This window comes from Mus musculus, chromosome 13 (assembly GCF_000001635.26).
Source record: "Mus musculus strain C57BL/6J chromosome 13, GRCm38.p6 C57BL/6J".
Classification (NCBI taxonomy): Eukaryota; Metazoa; Chordata; class Mammalia; order Rodentia; family Muridae; genus Mus; species Mus musculus.
The window spans coordinates 109,773,429-109,790,129 of NC_000079.6; the positions used below are offsets into that span (position 1 = coordinate 109,773,429).

Below are 16,701 nucleotides of genomic sequence, written 5' to 3' on the forward strand. Positions count from 1 at the left end.
AAACAAAACCAGGAAAAAGAAGAATTGGGGCTAGCAGTAAGGTTCAACAGGTAAAGGTGATTGTTTCTAAGCCTAAACCTGAGTTCAAACCCCCAGTACCCATTTGGTGGAAATAGAACCAACTCTCATAAGTTGACTTCTGACTTCCACATGTATAAATGAATATATATATTCATTTAGAACTAGACCCAGGGCCCAGGAAATGAAGTTCATAAAGTGTTGTCACACAAGCAGAAGGACTCCAGTATTTGCATAAAACTCTGGGTGTGGCACGGAACACCTATGACCTTAGTGCCTGAGCAGTGCCTAAAATAGGGTGCTATTAGGGCTTACTGGCCTGCCAGCCTAGCTCAGTCAGGAAGCCCAGGGTCCCAGTGAGGGAGACCGTATCTAAAGCTATCAGATGGAGAATAGTTAACAGAGATACCAGACATTGATGTCTGGTGTCACATGCATATATATCTACACACTCACATGCATGCTTATACTAACACTCACACACACACAGGAAAAGTTCCCACAGATATTGGGGCGAAAATACAGCGGAAGTAAAGAACATAAAAAGAAAACGATCCCTATCCTATTAGTCCGTGTTCGATAGGAGAGTTGACCTCAACTGAACCCAAGCCAGAGGATGATCTCATTTTGCTGAACTTGCGACCAAATTGAGCTCATTTAATTGTTTCTTGAAACCTCAATTGATTCATTAAAATAATTGCCTGGAAAGAAAACCTATGATTTCTAAAATTACTACCAGAAGAAAATTAGCACATTCTCCAAGTTAGACCAATTTTTTGGTTCAAGTATCTTCTTTAAACCCCTGTCCATAATCTGAGGAAAGGGGGGGAGGAGGAGGAGGAAGAGGAGGAAGAGGAGGAAGGAGGAGGAAGGAGGAGGAGGAGGAAGGATGAGAAGGAAGAGGGGGAGGAGGAGGACGAGGAGGAGGAGGACGAGGAGGAGGAAGAGGAAGAGGAGGCCCTTACATGATTTTCAGTGAATATACTTTATGGAAAAATGAGCATGTATTGACCAATGTGCTGGCTGGCTCTATCTGTGGTCACCACATTGCAGATGATTCTGAAAAAAACGGATGTTTTCTTCCTTGAGAATTCCATCAAGTGTGTGTGGGGGGGTCACATTTTAATAACTATTAAGCTATTGGTTCTCTCTGTCTCATCTGCTTATGATGATGTCACAAGGTCCTGGCTTATTATGTGTACAGTCCACCACTTTGGGTCTTGATTGTCATCAAAAGAATAATAGTAGAAATTCCTCCCTACTAAAATGAATTCTCCAAGGAACAAATTGTTTGTTGTTGTTTTGTTTTGTTTTGTTTTGTTTTGTTTGTTTTGTTTCATTTCGCTTTATTTGTTTCTTTGTTTTCTGTTCTTGTTGTTTTGGTTTGTTTAGAAACTCAGATTCAGTATAAAGGGCGAAACAAAGATGGACGGGTGGAATGGGTCCCTCTTTTCTGTGCTACTTCCTGGGGGTGCTGAGGGCATATTTTGTGAGCACATGCATGGAGTTCTTAGTGAGCGCAACTCCATGGAACCCGAGACCCTTGCTCAGACACACAGTGCAGCCCTCTGGAGAGGAGCTTCCCCCACCCCCTTCGTGCACAATAGGCAAATCATAGTGGGGGGGGGGCGAGTAGAAGGCAATGTTCTTTTCTTCTCTGATGCTTTTGCCTTGAGGGTACTTGTATCTACCTTGTAGGTAGGGCGACCATCTCCCCCCCCCCCAAAAAAAAAACAATGTAGGATACTGGTGGAATGATTCGTGACCAACAAGCAATCTTGGTTTCTCCGTGGTCAGTGTACCTCCCCTCCCCCACAGCACTTTGCCGGTGCCCAAACCAAACTCAAGGGAGAGTCTATTCACTCAAGGTCACAGAACTGAAGCAGTCCCTGGGTTGTCTCTGCAATTTTTACATAACACTGAGAGGAAATCATTATCTGCTGGAATTAGGCAATTATGGTGAAGAAGGCCTCATTTGTACCTCTTACTAGTTTGTGACCTGGGGCTTATCTAGAATGGCAAACTAATTAGCTGTCATTAACTGCTTAGAGCAGCTGCGTTGTTACAGACCACTGTAGACAACACACACACACACACACACACACACACACACACACACACACACACACCACTGACGAAAGTCTCATTTACTTCCCAAGCTTTGCAAACCGAGGTGGGAACATGGGCAGGGAAAAGGCCTCTTTTCTCAGTAATCTAGAAAAACAAGTACGCTTGAAAAACCTAAAAGCTACCAACAAGAACAGTGATGATCCTGGTGTTGAGACTTGATACTTGACTGTCTGAGATTTGAGATACCCAGAAAAGATGACACATCGCTTGGGGCTCATCTATCCTTACGATCACGTCCTGGGAGGGGTGGAAAGGAGTTTTTGTCTATTTGTTTGTTTTGTTTTGTTGCAAAGCCAGTGGGGACACTTTCAGATAAAACCTGCAAGGGTGAACCCCAATTCTCTCCAGCTTTAATTTCTAACTAGAGAACAGAGATATGAGTACCTGCCACTCAGAACCGTTGCAAGAATGCAAGCAGATAAGTTACAGAAAGGGTAAAGGCCGGTCATCAGGTCATAAGTGGCTCCCCAAGTATTCCGTTGGGCAGTTCTGTCCCCTCGCTTCCCATTTGTTCCTAACCCCTGTTTTGGCACGGGAGAGTGGAGGTTACAGAGGATTGCGGTGGCCTTCTGTCATTTCTCACTCCGAACGTCTCGGGATGCTTTTGTTCCAGGCGGTAACACCCACACATTTTCAATGCTTCCTGTATCACGTATAACCTAGGTCCGGAGCCAGTTACTCGTAGCAGAAGCAAAGAGGATGTGGGGCCAGTAGAGGGCAGCAGAGAGGCAAAAATGCCCAAGCTCTGAGAGTGTGGGGACCAAGTCATGATGACGGGACAGAAAGTACTTTTGAACGTTCCTTTCATTTTAAACCAAGGTTAAGAAAGTTAACTGCAGTGCAGCCACCTCTCAGAACCTTGTCATCCTCAATATCACCTGCACTACGCTTCTTAAGTTTACTATTATCATCTTCTTTATGTAATCATATTCAATTGAGAATTTTCATGCAGCAACAAACCTCAAAGGAAATCTATTTGGATGTCTTTATTGGAAATGTGAGAAAAACCAAGGCTGCTGAGAGAAAACACTACTTTGTGGCTGAACTGGGAATAACTCCTCATCCTTGCTCTGAGCCCAAGCCTTAAACCCTGACCCCCAACCATAAACAAGCAAACACTAGATAGAATAGTAAGTTTAAAGAAATGTATGCTTACAAGACACCACAGGGAATATGAAAGAATGTTAATTTCTGAGTAGCAGGTAGCTTTAGACTATTATGGACTTAAAAATCACAAAAATGTCTTGGGCCAATATCTCACTGGAAATGCCTTCATATTTAGAGCTATTTGAATAACATCTAGTAGTGATTCTAGAGGTAGGGGGATAGCCAGCCTAAAACAATGGCTTTTGCTTTTGTCTCTAAGGTCTTATATCAAAACAACACACTCCCTCTGTCCCTGTAGAGGGGACAGGAAAAGTGACAGGCAGAAAGCCATGTACACAGAGTTCTGGTCCAGAAAAAACACTGGCCATTCCACTTAGAACTATTTTAACCTGGATGCTCTTGATCCCATCAAGAAAAGAATGTTTACTCTGAATAGAATTCTGTCAGTCAGGAAGCCCGAGGATTAAAAGTGAAGTATCCAAATGCTAGTTAGTCAAAACACAGCGGGAAGAAACTCGGTCTTCAGCTGTCATTGTTCTGAAGGATAAAGCAAAACTGAAGGTCTACTTGACAAGTTGTTAGCACAACCAACCCAAGGTATTTAAGAGAACAATGGTTTCTCTTAGGATGTGGGCCATTTGCTTAAGCACTTTCACCTTATTAAAGAAAAGGAGCCAAGTTGTAGGGTTTTTTTGTTTTTTTGTGTGATAGTAATGATACTAGTAATTATTTAGATCTTTTTTAGTCTCTGTGTCCCATGCATATACGTGATAAAAAGAGTAGGATATATTATTTATTAAAATATACTATATTATATATTCACATGTATTTAAAATAATATATGGTGGGGCTTCCTTCAAGAAATGAGATCCCTGTGTAAGAGCGTCTTGGGTGCTGAGGAGACAATGAACTGCAAAGTGCATAAGGATCACAGCAGAGCGAGCCATCTTCAGAGAAACCCCGCCCCCTCATCACTGGCTTTCTGGTATCACCTTTTAAATTGTCCTGTAGTAAGAGAAAATCTAGTGCCAAGGGACCTGTCACTCCAGAGGAGTGCTCAGTGGGCTCTTTCTGGGTGTGCCTGAAATGTTGCTGATGCTTCATGCTTAATAACTTTAATGAAAATTTAATAAAGATTACACATGCTCACGATTATAGACAGGCTGTTTGGTGGCCTTTGCTTATACATTTGATATATATATAATATACAATTATATATATATATATATATATATATATATATAATGAATGCCTAGGTATTCTGACTTTTTTTTAAAGCTAAAACAGTTAATTTATGCACCCTGCCTCCCTAATAAAAAGACTCCTAGTGAAAATGAGATTTGTCTGACGACATGTATGCATGGCTCTTTTATTAGCTGAAGTATTTAATAGACTAGTAAGAAGCCATTTTCTTCCTTGCTTGCTTCATAGCTTGCATTGCTGTCTCAGGCTTTTGTTTAGACAATTGAGTTATAAACACACACACACACACACACACTACCTGACTTTTTCACCAGGAATTGGTAGAACCTGTACTTGTACGTGGAATTACAACAGCAGAGACAAAGGACATGCCATAATCAATTCAACTGTGATTCGTCTGAGTCTGGTTTGGCTACTTTGTTAGTTGAAAGAATAGAATGCTGCTGAAGGTTCCTTTAGCTGGCAAAGCCAAAGGTCAAGTACAGCCCTGTTCAGTTCTGAGCTTAAGTTAGTGGTGAGCACAACGCTTCGTCTCCAGAATGTATTCGTTCTATGTTGGGATTGTTCATCTGGTCAATGGTCGTTTTCACTTTCTAGCCCTTGTGAATCGTGGGGAACACAGTAAAGCGTAACTGCTCGTTTCAAAGAACTCACAAGGCAGGAGGGAAAGCACAATGAGTGAGACTGAGATGCAGACAGTTCTGCCTGGGGAACTCTGGGCGTGGGGTGAGGGCTCTGGTTTGGGGGAGGGGCAGCAATCAACATATGTGAGCCCCTGGGCTTGCTATTAGCACTTCTAATGCATATGGTGGCTGGGCCTGGCTTTCATTGCTGCACTCAGAAAGAGGCAGGTGGATCTCCACAAAGACAACTTTGTCTACACTGGGAGAGTACCAGCCTAGTGAGACTTGGTCTAAAAAGAAAAAAGAAAAAGAAATGACGACAACAAAACAGGAAAGAATATGGTGTTCTCTGTAGGGGCGTTAGGGGAACATTACCTGAAACCAGAAATCAACAAGACTGAGATATGGAAGCATGACCGGGTAATAGGAGACAGAAAAGGACAGTTCAAAGTGTGTTAGCAACTCAGCTTGTGGCTGCAAAGGTAGATCGGATCTGCATGACCTTATTGGAGCTCCATATAAGCAGCATTGGTCTCATTGTGTGGGACATAGAAAATCCTCAGTAAGTTCTTTGGTTGGTCTTGTGTTGCTGGGATTGAAACCAGAGCCTTCTGCAAGCTGGCCATGAGCTTTACCACTGAGCTGAAACCTCACCCCCAATGCCATCAGTTGTTTTTGTTGTTGTTGTTGGTGGTGGTGGTGGTGGTTTTTTTCCTTAGATGTTTGTGTGGTTCTGAAGGCCAAACTCGGGGCTATCAATCGGTTTTCAATATGGGAACATACATGATAATGTTCTTGAGAATGACTGCTGGAAACGGTGTGGGCCATGTACATGAGAATGTCCCTTAACCTGTGGTGGTGGGTGGGCAACAGAGATGCTGCAATAGATCATAGCGGTGTTCAGAGGAAGCCATTTAAAAGAACGAAGTCACATAGAAGGAAACATTGTAAGTATGTAGATGTTATAAAGCATCCCAAACATTAAATAACATTGAAATTCTCATTAGAAAAAGGTTTTCTTTTTGTTTGTTTGTTTGTATTTATTTTTTTAACAATTTATGTGAAAAAGATAAAAGTATAGAAACACTTTTTTGTTGTTGCTGTTTTTTTTTTTTGGTTTTGTTTTGTTTTGTTTTTCTGAGATAGGGTTTCTCTGTGTAGCCCTGGCTGTCCTGGAACAAACTCTGTAGACCAGGCTGTCCTAGAACTCAGAAATCCTCCTGCCTCTGCCTTCCAAGTGCTGGGATTAAAGTGGTGTGCCACCACTGCCCAGCAGAAAAACTCTTTGATTCCAAATGGCATTTTATACACATGTATGTGATTGAAGGTATTGTTGGATGTTAATAAGGGACTGCTAGGCACAGATAGAACTCCACAACACACAATCTAATGACAAAGTTCATTGTTTCTCGGGCCTCAGATAGCAGTTTCTCCTTACCTAGCAATGATCCTTCAGCGATGCTGCCCATTTTGTTCAGTATCAGAATGCTATGAGCAGGCATTATCTGTATTTTCCCATCCTATTTCCGGTGGATGGAAGCCCTCTGCTGGTTATTGATCCCATAGCAAGACCATGCTCTTTTTCAACTGAGTGGGGAAAGCTACATACTATGGTAACATATAGGTTTTCAATGCCTACTTCTCATTGTATCATTGTGTTACAAAAAACAGTCAAAATTCCCCTATGGGCCTAAGTCAAGGAATTCACCACAATTATTGTTGGGCATTTCTGAACCAAATCCTTGAGATTGTGTTCAGAGTCTTATGACCAACAAAAAGTCACAGATAGAACACTTGATATTCCAAACAGTAGGTGAGAGTACTGCCCAGGTACAGTATTACCATTGTAACTGATAAGTAGTTGCCAATTCTTGTCTTTTTGGAAAATGCATAGAATGGCACCCCTCCTCCCCCACATCACAGTGGAATCTATACACTAGATAATATGTATGCAGTGCTAGGGGGTCAGAGATACAAGTTGACATTATTATCTGACAACTTCGTCACCATGTTCGTCATCCTCAGGGCCGTCATTTCTGATATCTCTCAAAATATATACAAGGTTTTACTTAGCCCAGCTTGCTCCAGTTTGGAGAGAGAATGGAGCGCCATCCTGTGCATGTTTGTGTCTGAGGTAGGAGTGAATTTGGGAAATATTATGTTTAGTAACTGTATTCGTTTTTGTCTCCACAAACACTGTACAAAGACTTCTTTTCAAAAACCCAAAGGAAAAGAATAACAAAAGCTGCATTCCTCAGCCACTCCTTCCACTCTCTAAGTGTTTCCCACCCATTGGAAAATTGAGAACTTTTCTAAGCATACTGGGAAATGCAAAGATTGTGTGAGGCAAAAGACTTAAGGTTCCTCTGGAGCTAATTTCCCAAGTCAGACTGTTTAAACGTTACCCTGAGTTACTTAGCTCTCAATAGAGGGACAGTTTCTTCACGGTTCCCTGTCCTTCTAGCTCAAGAATTGCTTTAATATCAATAAGAATACATAATCAATACTGACATTGAGAAATGTTAACATTTGCCAATTAAACACTGTATTTATGCGACTTAATCCCCACCTCAAGGAGGCAGAGGCAGGTAGGTCTCTGTGAGTTCAACATTAACCTTGTCTACATAGTGACTTCCAGGCCAGCCAGAGCTACAGAGTAAGGTCTCAGAGGAAACAAAAGCAAAACAACAGTGTAGCGATGCAAAGAGGTCTACACTGTTAGGAGAGTGGGCTGAGAAGTAAAAGATGCAGGGGCATTTCTGAGAAGTCCGAGAGCGGTGGTACTTTGGGCTGTCTTGCTTCCAGCTTTCAGAACCACTCATTTTTAAGCCTTTGAAAGAACACTATCTCCACTCATCAGGTTGAGGCCAGAAAATCTACATCTTTTTTTTCTCCTTAATAGTTTGTATGAAGACCTTCATTGTTCTCTTGGCTACCATATTTCCAGACATCTCTCCCAACTCTCCATCCCTCAAGTACCCTACACCAGACATTTCTGATGCCCAAGCATCCAGTGCCCTTTTAGTCTGTCTTTATTTCTGTAGTTTGGGTTAGAACATGGGCAGCTCAAGGGAAGGGTTTCCAGTCCACTGCATTGTCGTGGGTGAGAAAGCATGGCTGTTTAAGGCATCTACCTTCTCATGAGCCCATCTCTGTTATTTGCATATTTCACCCTGACTTATCATGTGGAAACTGTCATTTCTGTGTCATCCTGGGCTTGTGGCTTTATTCATTTAGTCCCTGGTCTGGGCAGGTCTGCTTAAGCTCTGAGTATTCATGCAAGCATAAAGTACCTTTCCTGGGCCTTAGAAACACTATCCTAGAGCTTTGGGGGACATAAAAAGCCAAAATGTGTCCTTTTTACTGAGTGACAGGAAGCATTAAGTCATGTTTTAAAAAAGAAAAGAACGTTTATACATGAATGAATCCATGAGCAAACGAAATCAGGCAGGGAGGACAGATTGGAACAGGATGAAGGCCCCCTCGACAGAGTTACTTACCTGGAAGAGCAGAAATGGTTTGGGAGAATGATAAAGGAAGTTGGGGAGCCCAAGAAAGAAGTGTGGGAGAAAGAAAAAGAAAAAATGGTTCCAAAGTAGCCAAGAAAGGAAGTAAGAAAGGTTTGGTCATGGAGCTCGCTGTAGTATGAAGTCACTGGCTGCTAACTTGCTGTTATCTGGCAAAATTGCCTATATAGAAAAAGAACTATATTTCCTTCATTCCTTAAATTGTCTATTAAGTAACAAAACTATATTTCCTTCCTTCCTTCTTTCCTTTCTTCCTTCCTGCCTTTCTCCCTTCCTTCTTTCCTTCCATTCTTCCTTCAGTGTCAGAACTTGAACACAGAGCCCTGCACCTGTGGGTCAAGTGCTTTAGAGCTGATCTCCAGCCCTCGCCTTCCTGACATTACTGGTGTTTTACAGTTGAAGGCAGAATGTTTGTGGCCTGTGCTCTTTGTTTACTTTCAAGTGTAGGAATCAAAGCAAGATGTAGTATGCATCCCTATGATCTTTGCTCAATAGCAATCTAAGTGGGTGGTTGTTTAATAAGTTGTTCTTATTTAAAATTTTAATAAGGTATACAAGATAATAGAGAGGGAATTATGGTTATTCAAAACACCCTTCATTTTCTAAGAAAATCATTTAAGGGAATCCTGGGATATGAGTTAGGTTTTAAAGTTCATTTGAAGGTTCATATCTTGAGCTTCTGGATATGAATATCTACATACTGGCACACATTTAAGAGCTAAGAGCTCTTAGTAGCAGCCTCGTGTACATTCAGGCAGGTATAAGTTCCCCACAAAGAAAGAATGAGAAGGACAATTTAAGGTTGTCCAGTATATCAAATTTCCATCTCTGAGACAAAATACATGGGATAATCACCTTTAAAGTAAAGACAAAAATTGTTTGTTTTTGTTTTTAACTCCATTTCAGAGATTTTTATCCTATGGGACTTGACTCTCTAACTCTGATCCTATAGCATTATGGCATATAACGATGGGAACACATGGAAGAGGGGGTCTTCTCCAGTTCGTCATGTCCAACTGCAGGAGACAGAAAGGAGAGAATCCCATATCCCTTACAATGGGATAGCCTCTGTGATATAACTCCCTTCAACTAAGCCCCATTTGTAATGGATTCTAGATATGGATCAAATATATCATATGGCCTTCTAGGGCTATTCATGATCCAAGCTACGTCATCTAGAAAAAAGTATCCTGGTCCATTGGTGGGATGAGATGGGTTTCAATCTGATTGGCCAATGGAAGCTCACTGTAGAGTACTACATATGTTACCTACCTACAGAGTAAGTTATCATGAAGCATAGTGTCCATCAGCAGACTGGGAGGACTTGGATGTCCTCACCGCTGCTTCCCCAGAGCCACTGTTACGTCTCACTGTATGTTTCCAGTTTGCCAGCACAGTTCTCACCCCAACAAAGTCATGTAAGTCCCACCCTGCGTCCGTCCATCATCTCATCCTTCATCGTCGTCTAGAGTTCCCACACTCTAAGCACAGCAATTTCCCTTACCTGGACATAGTCATGCTCCTCTTCATCACACTCAACAGTAACCAGACCATCGCCAACTGCTAGGTCTGTCGTACCCACAAGCATCATCACACCATAGTACCCATGGTCTGCTTAGAAGAGATGTTAAGATAAGTCATTTGACTTCAGCGAATGACTTTCGGTGAATCCTGGCTGTGTCCTTGCTAACCATTTGACTTTGGGGAAGATTTTGTTCCTGGCCATTGTTTCTTATCCATAATTTGAGGGTCAGAGCAGTGCATCCTGGAATGCCAAGCAAGCATTGAAGGAACTTCATATCAGGGGGACCAAAGAAGATTAACAGTAATGAATATGTAACCTTTGAACGTACTAGGACAGTTCTTCCAGTCAAGTCCAGAAGAAATGGAAGGGCAAATGAGGAAAAAGTGAAGTGAAGACAAGAGCTGTGTTTCTCTTAAGTCATTTCCCTTGTTGCCTGGGTTCCTAAGTGAATAGCCATAGCCAAGACTACAAAAAGAGAGAGAGAGAGAGAGAGAGAGAGAGAGAGAGAGAGAGAAAGAAAGGAGGGAGGGAGGGAGGGAGGGAGGGAGGGAGGGAGGGAAAGAAAGAGAGAGAGAGAAAGAAAGAGAGAGAAAGAAAGAAAGAAAGAAGGAAAGAAAGAAAGAAAAAGAATGAGAGAAAGAGAGAAAGAGAGAGAAAGGGAGAGGAAAGAAAGAGGGTGCCTGTTTCTTTGGCCAGTTCTTTCTACATGTTTAAATTCCTAATTGTGCACACAATCTTAGTCACTCCATTTTCATGTGCAAGCAATTAAGACTCATTAGCAGCCCTCCCCCATGGAAGGTTTTGTTCCCCATCTGCCACGAATCAGATCCCTCAGGAACAAGTTTGACTTTGAAACAATGTGAAAGTGCTGTGTATTTTGTTCAGATTGTATTTATATAACATTTTAAATGGTGTAAGTGGACATTCACAATCAGATCAGCAACTGGACCAAACAAGACATCAAAGAAACCAGTGAAATGGGGCAAAAAATGAGTTTTTTTGGTTTTGTTTTGTTTTTTTGTTTGCTTTTTTCCCCAACTAATATAATAGGAAGGAGTAAAATAAGAACCAGTATTTGGTAAACGTTCCTCAGACACATTTCACTCATAACTATTTATTTTATGACATGAGAGTGTACTTTACTTCTTACTCTGAATATTAGTTATTTATATTCCTAGCTCATAGGAAGAAGCCAGAAGGAGAAAGACAGAGTACACATTTGTTTGTTTGTTTGTGAAATAGAATACAAAGCTAGAGGTTTGGATGCTAAGAATCTCAGAAGAACTCAACAGTTTTGTATGACACACTGCTCATTAAAAAAAAAAAAAAAATCAAATCAGGACAGAGAAGTGCCAGGTCCATAAGCAAAGTGCTTTCCACATAAGCACAAAGAGCCGCGTTGGCATCCCTGGCCGCCATGCAAAGGCTGTGCACTGTGGTCCATGGCTGTAATCCCAGCATGGAGAAGGTGGAGACAGGAAGGTCCCTAGGGCTTGTGAGGCAGTCTACCCACACTGATGAGCTCCAGGCTTAGCAAGAGACTCTGTCTCAACACAGCAAAGTGGAGCTGGTTGTGGTAGCACATGCCTTTAATCCCAGCACTTGGGAGGCAGAGTTTGAGGCCAGCCTGGTCCACAAAGCAGATGCCCGCACAGCCAGAGCTACACAGAGAAACCCTGTCTTGAAAACAAAACACAATAAAACAAAACCAAAAATCCAAGGTAGAAAATGAAGAAGACTAGACATTTACTCCCTCTCTCTCTCTCACAGGTATACATATCTATGCACACATGCACATATGCACACACCCATCTGAGCATATATATCTTACATGCTACATACATATCAAACAGCTATTTATCATCAATCACTGCAACCAGACTCCATTTCTACTTTTTTTTTCCCTCTGATTTTTCTTAACATTAGAACAAGAAATAGAAGCTGATGTCTGGTAAAACAAACAAACAAACAAACAAACAAACAAAAAACCCTAAGTTCTTGACCCAAATAAATGTATGTAAATCAATCACTCTAATGTTCAACAAGACTAAAAAGAGAAACTGCCTGACTTTTCTTGGAGCTGTGGAAAATAAAATGTCCCAGATGAGACATGTGCTGTGCCTGCGTGAATATAGTATACGATGTTCCCCTTCCCCGCTTGGGCAGAAGCTTGAAACACACCAGTAACCCTCATACGGTAAACCTCCATCTATGTATCTTGGGTTATTTTGTCTATCAGCCTCTTAAGGATTTAATAAGGGGAAATGTTTTGGAATCACTGGATGAAAGGCTTTGCAAAAGTTCAAAGTATTGTTGTTATTTTGGGCAGTCACACCTGCAGGTTTAACATCCTTTGTGCAAGCCAAAGTCTGGTCCTCTCTCTCATCCAGCCTTCAAAGAAGAGCTGGCTGGGGCATGTGACAGATTCTCTTGGGAAAGCTAGGAGAGCCACCACCACCCACCAGTCGTGTTTGTACATAAACAGCAAATGGCACCCAAGAAGAGTAACAGCCTCCACATGGGTGAATCTGAAGCCAAGCAGAAGATCTAGCTGAAGCTGAACACAGAAGATCTGGCAGACAAGGAGGGGTGAAGGGAAGGGGACACAGACATGTATGATATTGTGCTTTGTACCTACAGAGGCCATGCTCATTCAACAGGAACATCTACAGACGAGAAGCACACAGGTACACTATGTCTGGCATCAACCAAGTTCCTTCCTTTGTGTCATTAGTGGTCACTGGGGGTGTCCACACACTTGTCTGTTGATGAGTAACCTCCCTGGGATTTAAAAAACAAAGCAAAACAACAACACAATTCAGAGATAAAGGAAGACAAAGCAGAGGGACAGACTAGCTTTAAAGGTGAAACCAGTGTCCAGGGAAACAGGCCAGACAGTTGGAATATAGAAAGATAGTTATGGAACATAACTGTGTAGTGACTCTTGATTGTATGATGCTAATGACTAGATATAAACTACTTCTGAGACTGTGTTAAATTTTGCAATCCTTGCTAATACATGCAGGGTAAAAACAAAAGGTAGAGTTCTGGATTCCAATATCAAGTACAATACTAGTTTACCTCAGTGACCAGATGACCTGCACTTTATTTAAGAGAAAGTGTTCCACACATCAAATGTTGTAGAAAATTCAGCCTCGTGACTATTTTGAGACAGGGTCTCTCTCTCTCTCTCTCTCTCTCTCTCTCTCTCTCTCTCCCTCTCCCTCTCCCTCTCCCTCTCCCTCTCCCTCTCCCTCTCCCTCTCTCTCTCTCTCTCTCTCTCTCTCTCTCGTCCACACTATCCTGGTGCTCACTGTTTGGCCCAGGCTGGCCTAGAACTCACAGTAATCCTCCTACCTCAGTCTTACAAGTGCTGAATTTACAAGTGTAGTCACAGTCCTTGGGTAAGACTCATAATGTATGTGTAATTCTTTAGACTGAAAACATTTAAGAAGTGCTCTGCTTATCTTTAACCCCTGAAAGAGGTGCAAGAGCTGTAAGGTGCTCACCCAGATGGCTTTGGTCATCCCGAGCCTCTGCTTTCACTGAATCTGTCATCCGCAGAGGTCCCTAAGAGCAAATGGTCCATGAGGGATGACTTTGCCTATATCATTAAAAAAGATTGATGGGTGGGGAAATGGTTCAACAGTAGAGGGCTTGCTTATTATATACACACACTTTGGGCTAGATCCCTAGAAACACACACACACAGAGCCTGGTACATCTATCACTGTCATGTTTTCTCTGCCAATTTTCATGACCAAAACAAAACACCACAGATTGGGTAATTTATAAAGAATGAAAAAATTATTTTCACATAATTCGACAGACTAGAAAGTCTAAGTTCAAGGTACTAGCTTTAGATAAAAGCCTTTTAATTGCATCCTAACATGGTGGGAAATGGAAAGGCCAATAGGATAAAAGTCTGCCCCCTTCACTCTTCTTAACAGACTGCCTTACCCCATTCCCACAGGATAGCCTTCATGGTCTCATGACCATTTCAAAACCCTTCACCTCAATACTTCTTGTTGGTTGGTTGGTTTTGGTGTTTGGTGTTTGGTTTTTTGAGACAGGGTTTGTCTGTGTAGCCCTCACTGTCCTGGAACTCACTCTGCAGACCAAGCTGGTCTTGAACTCAAGAGATCCACTTGCCTCTGCCTCCTGAGTGCTGGGATTAAAGCTGTGTGCCACCATACCTGGACTGGAATAAATTCTTCACAAAAACCAAATGGTGGTTATTATAAAGTTTTAAAAGCAGTCCCTGTACTGATCCTTATTATATTCCTCCCCCCCCCCCGTTCCCTCCTCCTCCTCCTCCTCCTCCTCCTCCTCCTCCTCCTCCTCCTCCTCCTCCTCTTCTTCTGGTTTGTCCCAAGACAAGTTTTCTCAGTGTAACAGTCCTAGCTGTCTTGGGACTTACTGTAGCCCAGGCTAGCCTCTAACTTACAAAGATCTGCCTACCTCTGCCTCCCAAGTACTGGGATTAAAGTTGTGTGCCACCACTATCAGGGCCCCCTCAATATTCTTAACATTGACATCCTGAATTTAGTATAGGACACATTCAAACTGTGCTCACTGGTCACTTCTTGATCTCACCAGGCTTGGCCTTATGACATCTTTCTTTATCTGTCACTTCTTTATTGTTGACCAACAAGATTCTCAAACTATTGAATTGAACATGAAAACAGAGCAAATTAACTCAAAATTAAAGTAGGCAGTTCAAGATTAATTCATGTCTCAAAATACAGCTTAGGGTACTGAAGATATAGTGACTACTTCATAAACACATTTTCTAGCCTGCGCTGGAGTTCTTCACTGTTTTGGTGTCAGCTATTATAAGCTCCAGGATGATTAAATCTTAATAAGTTGCTAGTATATCCAGAGTTAATAAAACTTAGTACTGATTTACCATCAATTAGTCAATCAATAAATAAAAGCTGTTGACTTTTGTGTTCTGAATGTCAGAGAAACAAAAATAAGTCAAATGCGGGCCTGCCCCTAAGAGCGTGGTGTGTTTTAGTTGTACATATTAACAAAAAACAGAAACTCTTATAGTCACAAGACTACCAAAATGTATAGATACTATCATAGCTCTTTTGAGGCAGCAGAGACCAAATAGGACTAATTAAGCAGTGTTGGTTTTTCAACCAACACGATATTTCCACTGGGTATCAAATTCACGTTCAGGTTGAGAAGAGGGTGTGAGTAAGCCACCAGCAGCAGCTGAAGGCCTTCTCATACAGGACCATTTGCTGTTAGGAAAGAGAGATGGTCACAGATGCTTATCCATTGCTCATTTGTCACCCACCACTGCGAATCTCACAGTCCCAGCCTAAGAAATCAGGACTTAGAGGGCAGAACTAAACTCCCAACTTGGTTACTATCTCCCCATATAACTTCTGTCCAGTATTTTGACCCAATTTCTCCTCTACGACATGGGGGTATCAGAGGAATTAACGCCAAATAATCTAACTAGCTCTTTGACGTATTTCAGGTATTTCATGATTTTAAAAAACGCATGTTTCTGATTCACTGCCTTTATTTTCTTCCCTCATATTATGGTAAGAAATGAATGAAACTTGTGTCAAGTCAACTGTGACTTCCACTCTTCCTAATGTGGCTATGAGAGGGCAACCTTGACACCGTTTGTTATTCTCAGTTTTCAACAAAGAGTTAAGAGAAATTTCTGCCTCCTGTGGTTAGGCCTCCTCTCCAGTTGGCAGAAGTCTTTATGTGGACTTGATGGTTGCCCGGGGCAACAAAATATTAGGGACTGAAACACGTTCAGAGACTCAACTGTGTAAGTGACTCAGGGCTAAGCAGCTCAACTGAAGCCCATGCTTAGCTAGAACAGGTATCTGCCTGTGCCTGTCTGCATTGTCACATCCCTTCAGCACAGTCTAATACTGTCCTTGCTAAAATGCTCCAACACACACTAAGATCCACTAAGATGAGTCGGGCCCAAACCCTAGGGAGAGGAGTTAAACTCTTAGAAAACGATATTCTTTCTTCAGCCTTGTCTCACTCTTGAAGGATCATTAGGCAAGAAGACATAAACAAGACGAGAAGACTGATTGGAACTTTGAAGAACATCTTTCAAGAACACGATGAAAACTCAATAAAAATTCAGTGTTAGAGTTGCCCATCAACACCAATTATCTCTTTGGAGTCAGCAGAAGCAGCCCACAAAAATCAATACCCGTTGTTCTCTCTCTCTCTCTCTCTCTCTCTCTCTCTCTCTCTCTCTCTCTCAGACATTTCTAGCTATGGTCTGAATTAAAATGTGGATTCTTAAAAAAATAGTTTTTCTGTTCCCAAACTTCTTAAATCCTGAGGTCATCTCCCCTCAGTTCCATCTGTCTGGCTCCATGATTCCAATTACTACAGCTTGTTAAGGGAGTTACTAGCATCCGGGAGTTGTGTCTTTTGCTCCTATTTGGTGTTGCCTAGAGCAAGAATTGTAGAGGGGGAGTATTAGCCAAGTCTTGTTACTTGAAGCCTTTCCTCTTTAGCTGTTTAACTGGGTTCCATGTTAATTATGTGTTTGACTGGTGGTGTTTTAATCCTC

At 41.9% G+C, this 16,701-nt stretch overlaps 1 protein-coding gene across 6 annotated transcripts in view; it reads left to right on the plus strand.

Annotated features, from left to right (window-relative positions):
* Positions 1-16,701, plus strand: part of Pde4d (phosphodiesterase 4D, cAMP specific) — a 1,301,793-nt gene that overhangs the window by 1,119,252 nt on the left and 165,840 nt on the right. The gene's annotated exons all lie outside the window — the stretch shown is intronic.